Here is a 20,137-nt window from a genome sequence, read left to right as displayed (position 1 = left end):
ATATCATTCTGAAGGTTCTATAGGAAGTATTGTAACTTTCTGTTATTCACTGTATTCCTTCTTCGTTGAAAGAAGTAGACCTCTAAGAAAGAGGGTGTTGTCCTTCTCTGTTGAGAGAAGAAGACCTCTGTGAAAGAGGGTGTGGCCCTTCTCTTTTGAGAGAAGAAGACCTCTGAGGAAGAGAGTGTTGTACTATTTATCCGGTAACTCGGATGTTATAGTGGAAAGCTCAAGTGGTTTGCTTGGGGACTGGATGTAGGTCTGGGAATTGACCGAACTAGTATAAATTCTGTGTTTTATGTGTTGTGCCTTATTGCATTTTATTTTTATTTTATCGATCTCTACAGTATTTTACTATTCACCCCCCCCTCTAGTGGATTTTTATTTGGTATCAGAGCAGGTTTGCTGGTTTCGACATAACAAGTCTTCCAGCACAAATGATATCTACCTCTTATGCTCGTGATATTGAAGGTCAACACGCATCTCGTCCTCCTTTCTTCAACGGCTCCAACTATGGATACTGGAAATGCAGAATGGCTATATTTCTCAAATTCATAGATTTTGCTATATGGAAAATTATTGAGCATCCATACACATCTCCATCCGCAGACTATAGCTTATGGTATGATGAAGAAAAGAAAATGACAAATCTAAATGCAAAGGCTATGAATGCCTTATATTGTGCCATTGATCAAAATGAATTCAATAGAATATCTATTTATGAATCTGCATATGATATTTGGCATTCTCTGGAGGTTATTCATGAAGGAACCAACAAAGTGAAAGAAGCCAAAATCTCATCTCCTGTCCGAAAATATGAGTTGTTCAAAATGAACAAAGATGAACCCATCACAGAGATGTTTACAAGATTCACCAACATCACCAACGACCTGAAATCTCTGGGAGAAACCTATTCCCAGACAGATAAGGTAAAGAAAATCTTGAGATCTCTCACAACTGATTGGGAGAAAAAGACTACAGCTATTGAAGAAGCTCAAGAATTATCCAAGCTTACCCTGGATGACTTAATAGGCAATCTTATGGCCTATGAAGTCCATATGAAGGAAAGAAGGGAAGAGGAACAACCTACAAAGAAAACTCTAGCCTTCCCAGCTCTTTCTGAGAATGAGGACTCAGAAAAAGAATCTGAAATTGCGCTACTCACCAGAAAATTCCAGCGCTTCATGAGAAAGAATCGGCTTCCAAATAAGCACAAAGAAAGAAAAGACTCTAAGGAAGATTCCATGTGCTATCAGTGTAATAAGCCAGGTCACTTGAGACGTGACTGTCCTCTTCTCAAAAGAAAATCCAAAACTGAGGAACCAAAGAAGAGGTTCTTCAAGAAAAAGGCTTTGCATGCTCAATATTATGATTCAGAACCATCCACAAGTGAAGAGTCAAGTGATGATGAAGCTGAAACCGCCAACATGTGCTTCATGGCAGAAAGCTCTGTAAGTGACTCCCTTGATTTTTCTTTTGAAGAACTTCAAAATGCTTTTTCAGAACTATTTGAAGAATCAAGAAAAATGATTCTTAAAAATAAAAATCTGAAATATGAAAATCTAGAGCTTATGCAGAAAAATGAAAAACTCAGTATTGAAAATTCTGAGTTGAAAAAGAAAAATTGTATGCTTACTTCTGAAATCTCTTCTACTAGCTTCAAAACTATAAAACTTCAAGTAGAAATTTCAGAACTAAAAAGTAAAACTGAAAACCTTATGAAAATGGTTTTCAAGTTTACCAAAGGGAAAGAGAACCTGGATAAACTCCTATCCTCTCAAAAATTCTCTTTTTACAAGAATGGTGTTGGATATTCTCACATGAATAAACCTTCTTGTATAAATAAAAAGATTATTTTCATCAAAGGTTCTGGTGAACCTAATCAGGAGCATTACAATTTTCATACTTTATACTCCTCTAAAGTTATAGACAAACCCAAATCAAAATGGATATGGGTTCCTAAGTCTAACAAAAAGGGACCCGATTGGGTACCACAAAGGATTTTTACTTGATATTTTGCAGGCTCCAAAGAAGAAGAACAGATGGATACTAGACAGTGGATGTTCAAAACACATGACAGGACATCCAGATCTTTTTGTTGTTCTTCATCACAAAGAAGGAGGAACTGTCACCTTTGGAGATAACAACAAAGGTTTGATAATTGGTATTGGTAATATTGGCAATATTGATAAACCTCTTATCAAAGATGTTCTCCTTGTTAAAGGCTTAAAACATCACCTTCTAAGTATAAGTCAAATGTGTGACACAGGCTATAATGTTAGCTTTAAACATGATGCATGTCTTATAGCAGACACCAACGAAAACATCATTTTAAAAGGTATAAGAAGAAATAATATATATGAATTATACCTAGAAAACATTACTAAACATTGCCTTATAGCTAATAATGACACTCAACATTTATGACACATGAGAATGGGTCATGTCAACTCCAAATACATGTCTAAATTAGCTAAAAACAAGTTAGAACGTGGGTTACTTAAAATATCTTTTAAAAAGGACTACTTCTGTGATGCATGTCAACTAGGAAAACTGTCAAAATCATCTTTCAAATAAAAAAATATTGTTTCAAGTAAAAGACCTTTAGAGCTTCTCCACCTGGATCTTTTTGGTCCTTCTAGAGTAGCTAGTCTTAATCATAATAAATATGCTTTTGTCATTGTAGATGATTACTCAAGATTTACTTGGGTTATATTTTTGAAAAACAAAAGTGATACGTTTTGTGAATTCGAAATTTTATGTAAGAAGCTACAAAATGAAAAATCTTGTTCTATTATAAAAATCCGTAGTGACCATGGAGGAGAATTTGATAATGAACTTTTTGTAAATTTTTGTAACTTGCATGGTATTGCTCATAACTTTGCCTTTCCTAGAGCTGCACCTCAAAATGGTGTAGTAGAAAGAAAGAATAGAACCCTTCAGGAATGTGCTAGAACTATGCTCCAACATAATAATCTTACTAAATATTTTTGGGCAGAAGCTGTTAATACTGCATGCTATGTAACAAATAGAGTTCTTATTAGGCCCTTATTAAATAAAACTCCTTATGAATTATTCTATGACAGAACTCCAAGAATAGACTACTTTAAAGTCTTTGGGTGTAAATGTTTTATCCTTAACACAAAAGATAGCCTTGATAAATTTGATCCTAAATCTGTTGAAGGCATATTCTTAGGATATTCAAGTCATAGTAAAGCATACAGAGTTTTCAATAAGAGTTCAAATACTATTGAAGAATCTATGCATGTCAGTTTTTGTGAATCTATTGATCAATCTGTTCATAAGACTAACGATGATGATGTTGAAAGTATAAATTTGTTCCTAGATAACACAGCTAAATCTAATGAAGATTATCATCAAAGAACATTTTTTGAAATCAGAGATCATCCTCAAAAGCAGATTTTGGGAGACCTGACCAAGGGAGTTCAAACTAGAGCTCAGTTGGAACGGATAGGAAACATGGCATTCATTTCTCAACTTGAACCAAAGAAGATTGATGAAGCCATCATCGATGAGTTCTGGATGCTAGCCATGACTGAAGAACTGAATCAATTCCAAAGAAACGATGTTTGGGATCTTGTACCAAGACCAAAGGATCATCAGATCATTGGAATAAGATGGATCTTCAGAAACAAGCTAGATGAAACAAGTAATGTTATAAGAAACAAGGCAAGACTAGTAGCTCAAGGATACAACCAGAAGGAAGGTATTGACTTTGATGAAACATTTGCTCATATTGCTAGACTTGAATCTATTAGAATGTTTTTAGCATATGCAAGCTATATGGATTTCAAACTATATCAAATGGATGTTAAAAGTGCTTTTCTAAATGGTTTTATAAATGAAGAAGTTTATGTAAAACAACCTCCAGGCTTTGAAAATGAACAATATCCAGATCATGTTTTCAAACTAAAACGTGCCTTATATGGATTAAAACAAGCACCTCGTGCTTGGTATGACAGACTAAAAACCTTTTTATTAAAAACTGGTTTTTCTGTAGGCAAAGCAGACTCTACTCTATTTGTGAAAATAGTAAATAATCATACCCTAATTGTTCAAATTTATGTGGACGATATCATCTTTGGATCTGCTAACAACACTCTCTGTGAAGATTTTTCTAAGTCCATGCAGAAAGAATTTGAAATGAGTATGATGGGAGAACTCACCTACTTTCTTGGACTGCATATTAAGCAAACCAAGGATGGAGTCTTCATCAATCAATCTAAGTATGCTCATGAACTTCTGAAGAGGTTCAACATGAACTCAACTGCTTCAAAGAATACTCCTATGAGCACAACTACTATTTTGGACAAAGATGAAGATGGTAAGTCTGTGGACACAAAGGTATACCGAGGTATGATAGGATCACTACTCTATTTAACTGCTAGCCGTCCAGATATCATGTTCAGTGTTTGCTTGTGTGCTAGATTTCAGTCAAATCCAAAAGAATCACATCTTAAAGCTGTAAAAAGAATAATGAGATATCTAAAAGACAAAGTTGATTTTGGATTATTTTATTCAAAATCATCTACATTTGATTTAATCTCATACAGTGATGCTGACTTTGCTGGAAGTAAATCTGACAGAAAAAGCAGAAGTGGAACATGTCATATGCTAGGGCACTCACTAGTTTCATGGTTCAGTAAGAAACAAAACTGTGTATCTTTGTCAACTACTGAAGCTGAATACATAGCTGCTAGCCTAGCCTATACACAAGTCATCTAGATGAAACAAACTTTGAAAGATTTTGGTTTAAATTTTGAAAATACAACTATTTTCTGTGATAATACTAGTGCTATAAACTTATCTAAAAATCCTATTTTACACTCACGAACTAAGCATATTCAAATAAGACACCACTTCTTAAGAGAACAAGTCTTAAACAACAGAATTAAACTCGAATTCATACCCACTAATCAACAGTTAGCAGACATCTTCACTAAACCGTTGAAACATGAAGACTTTACATGAATTAGAAGAGAATTAGGAATATGCAAACTAAGTGACTTATAATTAATCACACTTATTAAGATTAAAACATCTTATGAGTTCTGTTAAAATTTTATTTTAAACGGTTTCCTTCTTATCGATTTTTTTATATATGTATTTTTTTTTCCACTATTCAAAGTCAAACTATGTTTCCATATTCACGTATACTCTAAACACTCATAAAAACACATTCATTATGACACATTCTTTATGTCTTTCAACTTGTCATCTTTCAAGTACACATCAATAATGACTCCTTGTCCTATTTCCTTTCACTCATATCCATAAGAACCATTTACATTAAGTAAAACTATCATGACATTGTTCACATCACTTATCTCATAACACCTTTTATCACTTTTGTCTTTTTGTGAAAACCTCTCTTACGATAAGCTAGCCCATCTTCAACATGATATTGTATTCCTCGCTTATTTTATTAAACCTTATGTTAAATCAATCTCTCAACATGCCTATACGTAACTTAAACAAAGAATAGCATGTAAAAATGATAAAACTACTTTATGAGAAATCTTGCTTTTCAAATTTAAGTCATAATCGAGTGTTTATCCTACTTATTTTTTTTACCACCTTCTTCAAAAGTTAAGTTGTTATATTTCACGTATAGTTTTACTATATCATCTTTTATATCATATCTTAAGTACAATCTATTTTCGTCTTGTCATCCTTCACACCTTTTATGAAAAATTATTTTAAAAACTCATTTTCGACAACTTGTCCTCCATTTTTTATTATTCTCATGAGTACTATTAAGTACCACCGTTTCTTTTTCTCTCTCCATCTAATACGAAGTGAGCCTCCATCCGTGACCATTGACCCCTTACATATTTTAAATTTATCTTTTTCAAAAACCATGAACTCCCTCCATTGAAACCATGTTCTTTAAGCAAAACATCAATTCATATCAATCATAACTTTACTTTATGTCATACATCAAGTGATTGTTGTCCTTTATGACCACTACTATCTCTCTACAAATTTGTATATTGCATCACCCTTCTTTATGACTATTCACACTCCTTCCACGCATACCTATAAAAATACTTCTTAAATAAGCAATTATTGCATCTCACTAATATATCCTTGTTTGTCTTATTCCAACCTCATTCTTCACGAATTTAGAATGCTTTCACATAAAGTAAAAACTTTGTATAAAAAGTTGTTTGTTTTATTAGGACATTATTTCCTTCACTCTATAACAATCCTTACATCTCTTCACTTCCTCACACAAAAATATTTAAAATTCATAGATTATCATCAAGTCTAATAGGACACTCCATACTCAATACATGACACATCTTACAATTCGATAAACTCTTCCATAGTAAATTTTTCTCTATATAGAAAAATTATTTAAAACTATGTCCTTCTTGACATACATACTAATATAATACACTATCTTCCAAAAATTGATTTGATTTGTCATTCACATGCCTCTTAATTTACAACGCACGAATTTCCTTATTCAACTAAAATCTAAAAATTATTCACTTCCAATGTCATTCATTTCTTATCACAATTATTTTCTTCCTTCTATTTAATAGATTGGTTCATCCCTCACCAATTCCACACGAATTTCTCTATCTTCATACAAACTATTACTCCTTCCAAGCTCTTCTTTCTTAGTCTCTTTTTCCTAAGCACTTGCAATGGCTTCCTCCTCCAACAACGTGATCACCGCCGCTGATCTAAGATATCATGATCTAATTCACCATTACCACCATATTTGTTCACTTCCTATTCACGAAGGTAGCCTAGTTCACTATGAAGACTTTTCTTCATTTAATCTTGAAAGCTGTCTCCCCGAACTTAAACATCTAATAGGATCCTCATCTCAAGCCACCTACTATCCTGAACTTGTCCGACTATTCTATACAAATCTTTCCTCTCATCATGACCAAACTACCATTACTAGCAAAGTCCGAGGACAGATGATTATCTTCGACGCTTCCTCCTTAGGCAAAATCCTAAATCTTCCGTCCACCGGCATAGACTTAGCCAACATAGTACCACTGGACCATTCAGTTGTCCAAAAAGTGCTTCTCTCAACCCGATTTGCACATCTTCCTTGGCACATGAGCAATCTCAAACCTCATGCTCAGTTGCTCGCACAAATCCTATTCCATAATATCTATCCCAAGCTTCCACGCAAGGGATTCGTACCAAGAAAAATCTCTCTCCTCCTCTACGCAATTTCCTATTCTTCTCTGATAAACTGGTCCAACTTCATCTTCCACAACTTTGCCTGCTTTCAAAAATTCCAGCGTCTTCCTTTTGGGTGTTTGATAACTCCCATTTTAAAATACTTTAAAGTCCCGCTTCAAAATGAAGTTATCTGCTATCCCTCACAGATTCTCAATGCTACTTCCTTCAATCCAAGGTCCCTGCACACTGCCAATAACGGCCTTGATGAAGCAGATCCCACATCCGAATTTGATTACTTCTCTGCAATCATGGATGTCCAACAAACTCAAGATCTTATACTTCAGAATCAAGCCTCGATGCAGCAGCCCTTACAATTCATCCAGCAGGATCACGACGCACTCCTACACACACACCAATCCTCCCCACCTTCGGATTGAACTTACTTTTTATTCATTTTGCTCTGTAATAACTCTGCTTACTCTGATCCTCTCCTTTTTGTCCATGACAAAGGGGGAGAAAACCTGACTCCAATAGGAGAAAAATACCCTTTGACATTTTTTATAATATTATTATTACTATGCATATTGTCTTTTTGACAGAGGGAGCATATTTTGTCATCATCAAAAAGGGGGAGAATGTTGAGAAACTATATTTTGATGACACATAATATGATACACTATCATATTTGATTTTATATGATATGATAATATGTCTTCTTGAAAAATGTTATATCATGACTGGATATGCTTTGCCATGTATCTAACGAGTATTTGATGCAAGGATATCTCACCCAAAAAGGATGGAGACCTCCTGTTCAAGTACAACTGTGGTGCAATCATACTCCTTGAAGAAAAAGCTTGATGAGCCATGCATTCCTAAAGATCATCTAAAGAGATCGGCTACCTCAAGATGAAGACTTTTTTTCTTCTTTAGAGTCATATGTAACAGAACCTTCAGAAGCATGCATATTGCATATTACATACTCATTCATAAAAGCTATATTTCATAAAAGTATACGATAGTTTCAAAAAGCACCTTTTTGAAAACCAATAATTGTACCTTCTTACAAACCTTTATGGAAAAGGTATTTTGACATGATATATTAGCTCATGATTTCAAAAAGCAATAATTGTACCTTCTATCATGTATAAGACAACTTGAAAAGAAATAAAAAGAAATTATTTCAACTATGTAAGAAAAAGACAAAACATAGAAATCGGCTAGACAAAGAAAAACAAATATAATATGTTTAGAAAAGACTTTAGTTACCTTTTTACAACTCAAGAATGTCGACTTACTTAAAGTCATCATTCTCTTTGTAAAACATTTAATACCTCCTCTAAAAATCTTTTTAGAAGCAACTATTTTAATCCCACTCAAGAATGTCGACTTGCTTAAAGTCTTCATTCTCTCTGTAGACATTAAATAACACATCATAAAGCAATTCTTGATATGACTATTTACAAATAAAGATCTCAAAGCATTTATTGTACTTACACTCATGTAAGTAAAGAAGTGACAATTTCTAAATAAAATACTTAAGTACTACAAAATCATTAATTAGAATAAAGACAAAACTACATGATGGCTTATACATCCAACGTTCAATGTACTATTATAAGAAAAAGATTTTTTTTACATAAAATATATCATACCTAAAATATTACAACGACTAGTGTACCCCATATACTACTTTTATGGAAAGAAGACTTTTTCGAAAATCCATAAAGATGTTTTTGAAATGACTTGACATCTCACATCCCAAAAAGACTATCATTTCAAAAAGGCAACGACTATTTTTCTAAGGCTATAAAAACACAAACAAAATAGTTTTTCAGACATGGACATATGAGCTTACAACGAGAAAAATTCCTATTCGATATTTGAAAGAGAGCCTTGAAAAAGAAAAAGAAAAGAAAGAGAAAAAGTCAAGAATAGCTCTTTGACAAAGAGTATCTTCTGAGTGAAAAGAACAGAACATTCTGAAAATCCTTCATTTGTGCATTCATATCATTCTGAAGGTTCTATAGGAAGTATTGTAACTTTCTGTTATTCACTGTATTCCTTCTTCGTTGAAAGAAGTAGACCTCTGAGAAAGAGGGTGTTGTCCTTCTCTGTTGAGAGAAGAAGACCTCTGTGAAAGAGGGTGTGCCACTTCTCTGTTGAGAGAAGAAGACCTCTGTGAAAGAGGGTGTGCCCCTTTTCTGTTGAGAGAAGAAGACCTCTGAGGAAGAGGGTGTTGTACTATTTATCCGGTAACTCGGATGTTATAGTGGAAAGCTAAAGTGGTTTGCTTGGGGACTGGATGTAGGTCTGGGAATTGACCGAACTAGTATAAATTCTGTGTTTTATGTGTTGTGCCTTATTGCATTTTATTTTTATTTTATCGATCTCTACAGTATTTCACTATTCACCCCCCCCCCCCCTCTAGTGGAATTTCAAGAAATACAGGGTTGTGGATCCAACAAGATACCAGATGGACTGTCTGAGCCTTTCAAAGTTTATTTTTGGTATTTTGAAAAAATTTTAATTTGAAAATTTGGATAACAAGGCTCAGATTTGGGTTTTGATACTAGGTTCGGATCCGAAATCGACTTTGAATGGAATTCAATCCAGAAAGTCTAAAGAATAACTGAAATTTAGCTTTGATTTTCTCAGAAGATGGAATCAGGGGCAAAAAAGGTCATTTTTACAAAACTTTAAAAAAAAAATTGGGGGTGTTCACATGCGTGCAGAGACTTGAACCACACTTCTTTATCTCTTTTAAAACACTGCTCTGATACCAATTCTGTAGCGCCCCCAGATTTCCCACTTGAAAATCCTTTGGATTTTAAGTAAACTTGTTTTTTTTTTTTTAAACAAGCGCGCAAGTGCGGAAGAAACTGAAAGGGGAGCCAACAAGCAGAAAAACCTTAGGCGGCCACTACGGGAGTGAAACAACATTTGAATGAAACAACTTTTATTAATCATTTTACAAAAATTACAAATCATTCCCTTATACAAAACTAAAGCTGCCAGGATCCAACAAGTGAGGTTCAAAAGTGTGGGTTTAGAGTCCGCTGCAGCACACCGAGCTCCATCGCACGCCTAAGTAAAACCTGTATCCCCATAAAACGGGGTTAGTACTCTTTCGAGCTAGTGAGACAAATCAAACCACAATGTACCATATGTGGACATCAAAATCAAGCTATTCATACAAGACATAGCATGATTATTTACAATAATTGAACAATGATAGTATGAGCAAATTTAAAGCAGTGCTGACTACACATGGAGCAATAAGAGAATACAACTAGCAGGAGTTAATACGATTAAGCAAAGCATGACATTCCATTTCACAATTTCCATCCAGCAGCAAGTATGCATCAAGGAACATAAACAAACATATTCCATAACTTTCATAACATGGTACTGTAAACACCCCAAATTTTCACTCACCTTCCTGACATCTCTACCAATTATCACATTTCAGTTCTCCGGAATCAATGAAGGGCAAAATGGTCATTTTCTGAGATTGAACCTTGCAGAAAGTGTAAAATTTCATTCTTGAGCCTCAAAATTTCTATATTTAGGTTCAGAGACATCTTCAAACTGCAAATCTTCAAAATTCTATTTTGGGCAAAAAACTAGAATTTCCAAGCCCTGGCTCAGAGTAGCATTTCTTGAAACATGTCTTTGCATAGCATTGCATGAACATTTCATATCATTTCACTGCACAGCATGTCATTTCGAGATCCAGAAATTCTCGATTTCAAAATTTCTCAATCCAGATTCGAGTTTTAACTCTTTTCAAAATTGATTTCAAAACCCTTGGTTTTCAAAATTGTCAATCTTTCCCATTTTACCCCCAGGACTTTTTAATTTCAAAAGTTTTTTTTTTTAGGAAAATAATCTGGATATTTGGATATTGATTTTAAAGATTTTATCTCAAAACTTTTTGCAAAAAGATTTTAAATCTCTTTACAAAATTACTGTATTTTCTTTATTCAGATTTTTGCCCTAAAAAACCAATTTTTTTCAAGTTCTTGAAAACAAACAAAGTTTTATCTCGTATTTTAAAAATTCCAAAAAAAAAAAAAGTTATTTCTTCTGCTTTTTAGTTTCAAATAAATGGAGCGGGACCCGCCTTTGAACTAGCATCATACTCCGATTCCCAGGTAAGTTTCTTATTTTTAAGCGGGACCCACCCGGAGATCGCACCAATTTGCAAATTCTTTTTTTTAATTTCTTAATGTTATTTGTTTATTTATTTTTTTAGTTAGTGGGCCCACACACATGTGGCATCCCAATTGAAAATAAAAGATTTGCAAAAACAAAATAAAACTTTATTTTTCAAAAGCATTTTAAAAGTGGCATTTCCATAAAAGCCTCTCATATTTCATTATTCATTTTATTTCTTTTCATTTATTTGCTTGAATAAGATTTCTTTTTAAAAAAGAAACAACCTTAAATGGCACAACCGAACTTCCCTAAAGAAAAAAAATAAATAAATTTCATCTTACCTAGAACTTAAGAAAATGAAATGAAATATTTGAAAAACAAAACACAAGATGCGCCCTTTTGAAAACGGCAGCATTGAAGTTTCAATTTGAAAAAAAAATTCAAAAACCATAACTGAAAACAAGAAGCTGTGTTTTTTTTTTTCTTTTGGGAAAGAGGCTGAAGGTCTTTAAAAGACCCAGCCATTGATCGAGAAAAGGGAGAGGATCGAGTGATTTTTTTGGGGATTTGCTTTCTTATTGCAGGAGTTTTTCTGCCGTGGAGGGGATCCTCATTGGGGATTTGGTCTTGAAGGTCCAAAAGATCCAGCCGTCTCCTGCATCTTCTTCAGCCCATCAGCCGCAGGAAATCCAGAGCGTTCATGCATCTCCATCAGCCCATCAGCATAGGCAGCCAACGTTTTCACCTTGCCTTCAGCTTAGTAGCAAAAGATCCAGTCGACGACTCCTCCATCCAGCATGAAGACCATTCACCTTCAGCCCAGCCATAGAAAACCAATCCTTTTGCTGCTATCTATAGGTCGTGTGCAGGGGAATAAGAATTGGCCCTCCAGCTGCTGAAAAACCTTATTCCAGTGAAGATTATCTGAATGTTACTGAAGAACAACTTAAAGCTGCTCCTGCTGCAAAACAACTAGAGCCATCTGCTATTGAAAAAGCTTCTGAAGGTTTTTTTTTTTCTCTTTTGATTCGTTACCTACATTAGATCATTAATATTCTTTACTTCAAAGTTTTGTTCATATTTATAAACTTAAGATGATGTGATAGCAGTGCATAAAATTCACAAAAAAAAAAACTAAAAAACTTTCATGGTCAGCACTTTTGCCCAATAGCTTTATCAAGAAACCCATGATGTACATTTCTTTCTGTTTGCTGATTAAGCATTACCATTTTGATAAATATTATGTAAATTAACAGTGATATTGGAAATCAGTACTCAGCTCAAGAATCCTGAAGGTGAGAAAACCGTGTAGAAAGGCTTCTAGACGCTAGCTGCGTGTTGGGTAGCTGAATACCTCCTTGACTAAGTTGTTCATTTTATTATAAGCTGATGTATATGATGAGTCTGGTTAAGCATGATCTTAGGAAAACCTGCACAGGATAGTTGCTCATTGACGGGTTGGTTACACAGGTTATTTGACATCTGGCTGTGTTGAAGGTTAATGAAGCTGGTGGTCATTAATCTTGGATTTTACTTTTTTATTTTTTTTTCTGATTAGCTACAACAGTTATGCCTAAGATGTTGCAGACTATCATGGTTATTTGCAGGTGACGTTAGCTTATTCGAGCAGATAAAATCTGTATCCAAGAAAGTCGGTCATCTACTGGTTGGTGTTTAATTACTTGTGTCATCAAAAGAGGGTTTTCCAGAATGGCTTTTATTTTGTGTTCCCATTTAGAAAAGCTTTGAATTTCAAAAGTCCAAGCAAGTGACGGGTACTCAGTCACTAGTATCATCTGTGTAAATAGTCAATTAGAAATTCAGTGAGGTACCGCCAATTGGGGCTGTGTAGAATTGAAGTGATAGAGGGATATAAAGTCACTGAAGAGCTAAGAGATGGGACCTATGGAAGTGTCTACAAGGCACTCAACCTAGAAACCAACTGGATTTTCTGCCATAAACATGATTTTCTGCAGGTGTGCAGTCTTGATAATTAGCCACATTCATGAACGGATATATCCATATCCGTTCATGATCTCTATATCATCTTTGGCATGCTTTGTTATTGATATATAGGGAAGCTCCATACCCATTTTTACTGAAAATTATATTATATATTGGAAATTACGGCTTTGTGAAATCACCTATAGAAACTGTATATACCCTGTATTTTCTGATTTTACCCATTTCAATTATTATATATATTTTCTCATTATACGTATATATATCTCTATATATATATATATCTATGTATATCTATATATATATATATATACATATATATACATCTATATATATATATATATATATAGGGATATCTTCATGTACACTTGTTTTCACATATATTTTACTTTTTCCTTTTCTTTTTGTAAATACATCTTCACCATCACATATCATTTATCATAAATTCAAGCATTTAGATATAACCATGTATATCTTTGTTGTACATATTATATATATACCCTTTTCCTTGGTTATCTTGTACTAATTCTCATTTTGCAGGAAAGTTGGAGGATGCTGATTCTGTTATACCATGTATTTTTTTTTTATTATTTCATTTATTTTGACTCATGTCAGAGATGTAATAATCAAACTTGGAATAGTATTTACTTTTACTGCTTAGATTAGGATGCATCTCATGTAGTTTGATTCCTGCAATAGCCTGATTCTATGATTCATATATCTCATTTTGCAAAATCACCATGGATGTACACGAATGACACATGCACCAACTCTTAGAGAGTTGATGAACTCGGTGGAGTCCATATTTACGGCCCTAGTCGGAATATGGATGAAACCTAGATCCATCATCTTTCTACTAGTCACACTGAGCCTACACTCTTAGGCTATCTTAAAAATGCACATCATATTTCCAAAATTTTCAAAATATTGTGAATTAATTCAAATAAACTCTAAACATATTCATGGTCACAGTCAGAATATGTGAAGGCTTTACTTTGACTTAATACACATTTTTCCAACAAATTTTTCAGAAATCTTTTCAAAGTGCATTCATTCATTCAAATCATCTGTATCATCTGTTTTTCTCATGATTTTCTCAAGAACTTTTCAATTCATGGAAATTGATTCCTCAAAAAACTATGAAGATTTCCGAAGTTGGATTTCCCAAATCAAAGTTTTCCCGTGATTTTCCCATGAAAATGTTAATTTCTTAAAATTCATTTTCAAAAAGGAATTTCCCATCTTTCTCAAGAATCAAAGTTGATTTTCAGATATTTCAAAGACAAGATTCTCAGGATTTCAATTTCCTAGGCTTTGATTTTCCATCTCCAAAGAGCTTTCCTATAAATTTTCCATCATTTTCCTAAGAAAATTTTCAAAGTCAGAATTTTCCTGATAAATATTTTCTTTTTCAAATATTCATCTTTTCTCAAGAATTCTTACCATTTTCTCGAGATTCTCATTTCTTCAAGATTTTCCAAATCTTTATAAACGTTCTCGAGATTTCAAAATCTTCTTTGTCTGAGTTTCTTGATAGATTGATTTCCATCTTTTTCCTGAGAAATGCTTTTCAACTCCAAATGTTTTCTAAGCATACATCATAGTTTTCCAACTTATATTTTACCAAATCTCATAGCACATGCCTGAATTCTCTGTGCATTTAGGATAGAACACAATTTCGATGATTTAACTAAGTCAAACACAATTTTGGTCCTTGGTTCGATTACCCCTGTTAAAGGCGGCAGGAAGGGTCGAACCTCGTACCGACAGGTCGAGCCCCATCCCATGGATTTTCCCGCGATTTTCAAAATGGAGGCGAGTATTTCAAAAACAAATTTCCAAAATCCGGTCAAGTTTGAATCGCAAAAGCATTTTTCCTCTCTCTTCCACAAGGAAGGGAAGACGGGAAAATTTTTGCGACGATAACAGGTTTGGTGACCGAGATGGGACCTGTCCTTGTCTGATTAAAATTATGCTTGACTTAGTTCAATTATCGAAATTATGTTCACAAAATGTCAGCTCTTTTACTTTTTATATCATGCGAACCTAGGAGCCTAGATTCTGACCTAGCTGACATTGACTGCATATAGCTTAGGCATGGTTTAGTAGGATCAGATTGAGGAGACATTTTCATGCTCACATAGACTTAGGTCTAAATACAACTCTCCTCAATTTAGGATATGAATGCAAACAATGTATGCTTCTTCAAAGTTTTCAAAATCTATCTCTCTAGGTTTAGAGCCATCTATTTCTTGCATGTGATCATTTTTTTTCAAACCCCTTACCTATCATTACCCGGTCTTCACGTTGCTGGGCTCTCTTCCAGAATCCTAGTTCGGGACAGAGCCTCACAACTTGGCCAATTATTTGGGTTAACACCCTCCTACCACGTACCGCTGGCCACAGTCCGAAGTATATCGGGTGGCGCTCAAGGATGTTGGAAAACCTTACCTTAGAACCAGAGTTAAGATTATATGCCACGTACCTCGGATTTCAATTCAGGTATATCGGCATAACTGGATTGGACAAAGATGATCTGAACCTAGAGTTAGGATTCGTGTCCTACAGCTATTTTCAAAATAATGCATCTAGAGTCAGCCTTTTAGGGAGTGCTGTATGTACATGAATGTTTGGGCAGGATGTGATTGTTTGTATGTTACCTCTATTTTCTTACATTTTCCCAAAAATATTTTTTTCAAATATCCATATTTCTCACCTTTTCTTTATTTTCTCAAACCCTGGATGATTTTCTCAAATATCCCATTTCTTTCAAAACCCCAGGTGATTTTTCATTCTTCCGTTCTACTGGATCTCGAATTTTCAGCTGCATTTTTTATCCTGCCTGCAATTTTCAAAAACCATATGTTTTCTCTCATTAGATTTTCAATCCTTTTGTCTATTTGCAAAATTCTTCATCTTATTTTCCTCGTGCATACCTTGACTATTGCGGTGGAAATTGTTTACCCACTTGCCTTCTCCTTATTCTAAATCCGTTTGCGGATTGTTTTTTTTTCTAAGAGATATCTCTTTCCTTCAAAAATGGTGTTTTCCTCGTGGTTGACGACCTTGCCTAGATAACAAGGCACATTTTCCGTTGTTATTTCTCTTACAAAGAATGACAACACAATTGTCATGATTTCAGCGGCGACTCCATCCCTAGTAATGGGATATTCTTCCAATTGTTTACCATATCGTCAATAATCATTTTCCTTCCAATCCAAAATTCCCTCAGAGTCTAATCAAGACTTCATCCTGCAGAGAGCATCCACAACATTTGATGGTTCGAACAAGGTCAGGAAGAAAAACAACATCATCACAGCACTCCTTAGCCTCAGAAGGAGAAATGGATCCCTCTGGAAGTCAAGATCAGCAGCAAGAGGAGGATGGCATAGACCCATAGATGTAAGATCCATGACTCTAATTTTGATGTATGTTGTGTAATTATATGGGAATCGATGAATTTTTATGTTTTAGAAATTTCTGATGATTTGCTTAATTTGAGAATCGGGTAAAATTGCGTAATTTTTGGTAAAAAGAGCAATTTCGGGAAATCTAGAGTGAATTAACTTCCGAAACTTTCAAGGTAAGTTTGGAATAAGGTTGTAGTGATACACCCCGAATTTGAGATCCGAATGACGAAGGAACCTCATCAGTGCATGTGAATTTCGAGTTTTGATCTACGATTGGACCCAAAACTTAAAACGCTTAAATCGAGCAAAGGAGAGGTAATTTCCTTAAGAGGCATTGACCATTCTACAATAATTAAGGTCATAAAGAGAACAAAATAAATTGTTGAAATCAAATTATTATTTTAATATATTAAATAGGCGTTTCTTTATGATATACATAACATGCGGTTTTGGATTTGGATCCGGAGCATCTAGTGGATCCAAAACCCTTGGACGACCCTATAGTGGACACCCATGTCCATAGTCGACCAGCTGGTCAAGGATTGACCAGCTGGATGGCAATTTTGAAATACTTTTGCATGGCACTTAAAAGAAGGCCTTCATTGGCCACTCATCTTTTCAAAAAAAAAAACCCTCATGATGAAGCCTAGGCTCCATCATGAGGGGCATCATTTCTAAAAAGGAGCCATGGGGCTGGCGCCTCATGGCAAATTTGAAAGGTTTCTAAAAAGGTTCAAACCCTCAAAATCGATAGGTGGCAGCCAAGGGCGCCCCATTGTAATTGTTTAAAGTTTTAAAGGCTTTTAATAATGGCATTTTAGAAAGTTTTCTAAAATCTTTTGGAAGCTCTACATGCATTGGTTGTTGGGGGGCGTGGAGCTTCCCAGCCCTCCATCTTGGAAGGAACAACCCCAGCCGTCCATCCTTAAAGCACATTCTATAAAATTCAAAAAAAAAATGGGCCCCTCTCTAATGGGTGATTTTTCTTAAGTTACTCTCTCTCTTCTCTCTCTCAAACCCCCCTTCTTCTCCTCTTGTTTCCTCCCTCCGAACCGTGAGAACCACCTGGGCGTGGACTGTTGCTGCATCATCCTTCATCTACTCCAAGAAGTTAAGGTGAAGACTCACCTTCTTGTCGATTTCGGTTTTACATGAAGCCATTGGCGCATTGCATCGGTGCATGCAAGCCCAAGTGACGGATTAGTTAGAAAAGTAGTTTTGATTATTGAACTTCCATTGTTTTCATAAGCTTTTGTATTGCATGCCTTGGAGATAGATTTCCTTTTTTATTCTTACATTGGCGTCTTTGTTCTTGTTTCTCCTATACAGGTTAGTTGTTCATTTTCTATGAAAATGCTGTTACGCCATGGTTTTCTTTTGGTTTGCTGATTTATTTCATGACATCCTCATCATAAGGATGTGCTAGACCGAGCTGGGCTCGTCCAGCTTACATCCTACCCGTCAGCCCCCTTTTCGTTCTCTTTTCTTGTTCTTTTCTTTATGCATTCTTTCTTCTTGGGTTTTCGGCTAAACCCCGTCCCAGCACAATGGGACTGGTGTTGCAGCCTAGCCATTGAGCCTGGGTCACTATGTGACCTCTTTCTTTGAGACGTGCAAAGGACCGGTTGTCGATGGTTAAGGTGTTAACCCCTGGTATTTCTTTTTAGTTACGATGTTGATCTTATTTTTTTTTCATTTTCGGTTTTCCTTTTTGAGACCCGGACTGGAGCAGCTCAGCCGGCCTTAAGCGTCCCCAGCACATCCTCTTAGCTGCTGTGAACCGAGCCCTTGTGCTCTGGTTCACGTCGGTAAGGGTGACTCGGTCTGGTCTAGTGGACCAAACCCCCATTTTTCTTTTCCTTCCATTTCGCCCTAAGAATGGAGCAGGCACTGTGTGGATGGCCCCCGCGCCTAGTAGCAGTAGTTCTAATATATATATATATATATATATATATATATATATATATATATATATATATATATATATATATATATATATATATATATATATATATATATATATATTAAATAATATATAGTAATAATTATATTATACAGTTAGATGCATTCCCTTACAGGTTCGTGCTACACATAGTGCTAGATGGCATGGGTCAGGGAGCGGATCTGAACCGAGGGTCCACACCTACCCCATAGCCGATTGACTCGAGTTGGGCGAACCCAGCCCAGCCAGATTCCACTTGGCTGGAGCTGGGCGTGCACACCGCACTGGTGTTGTGCACCCTTAGTCTTTGTTTTAGCATTGGTGGGAGCTGATCTGAACCGAGGTTCAGACCTGAACCCTTCGGTAGCCCTGCTAGCACCCACTTGCTAGCCGCGGCTCGCCCGCGATAGAGCCGAATCCTAGTTGCAAGGTGCTGGGTACCCGGGCTGTGTGTCGACCCTTTTGTGGGTCCAAGACTGAACCGAGTAGTTCATACCTGCTTGTGGTAAGGGCAGTAGGGTCCGGTGGACAAGTCCCTTCCCCTGTGTCTAGCTCCCTCGTGCCCCGCAATTTTGGTCTAGCCACGACTGCACTTGTTGGCAGTTTGACTCCTTCTCAATCCAGACCCTTCGGCAGTCTGGTCCGCACCAAGAGTCGGACTAGAACCCTTGTGTTAGTATGACAGTCTGGCTCGTAGGACCAGACCATTGTAATAGCTGGAGTTTCGGCAGCGAGTGTGGATCGGCAGGTTGGCACACTTGCAGCCCCGTTATGCCACCATGATGGCCGTCAATGCCTTCCTATCAAAAACCAGTCCGTGGCTACTTCAAGCTGAACCACATTCGGTTCAACTAGTAATTTTCTTTGCCCCGCACCCTCCGTGCATTCGGTTAGGGTTTTGGCAAAACTTTACATGCCTTGGGTTTTATCGAGTTCGATATATATATGTATATAGGTTATCTATATATACTTGAGTGTGAATGGATATATGTACGTATGTACATAGGTATAGGTTTGTACACACCGGTATACCAGAATACATAATGATTGTTTCAGCATAACCGAATGGACATGAGACACTCTTGTGTTCCTGTAAACACCCCAAATTTTCACCCTCATCCAGTGTTTGTCCATTTCATATGTAATTGCATATCACTGCATACATTTTGCATATCATTTCATCACATTGCATAGCACTTCATGTCATCCCATCTCATTTTCGAGATCCAGCACTCCTGTTTTCAAAACATTCAATCCAGATTTGATTTTTAAAGCTTGCTTTCAAAATCAATTTCAAAACCTGGGTTTTTAGTCAACATTCTATCATTTTCTAACCCCAGGACCTCATATTTCGAAATATTTTCTCAGAAAACAATCTGGATTCATTTTAACTTCAAATTTCAATCGATTTCAATTCACAGATGAGGCCTATTGAGGTGGTGTCGCTTCTGGATTCTCTTATTCATCAAATTTCTCAAATTTTTGAAAG

Source organism: Nuphar pumila, chromosome 1 (genome assembly GCF_984573655.1).
Source record: "Nuphar pumila chromosome 1, dmNupPumi1.hap1.1, whole genome shotgun sequence".
NCBI classification, from domain to species: domain Eukaryota; kingdom Viridiplantae; phylum Streptophyta; class Magnoliopsida; order Nymphaeales; family Nymphaeaceae; genus Nuphar; species Nuphar pumila.
The sequence above is the reverse complement of the archived record's forward strand: the minus strand, read 5'-3'. Positions refer to the sequence as shown.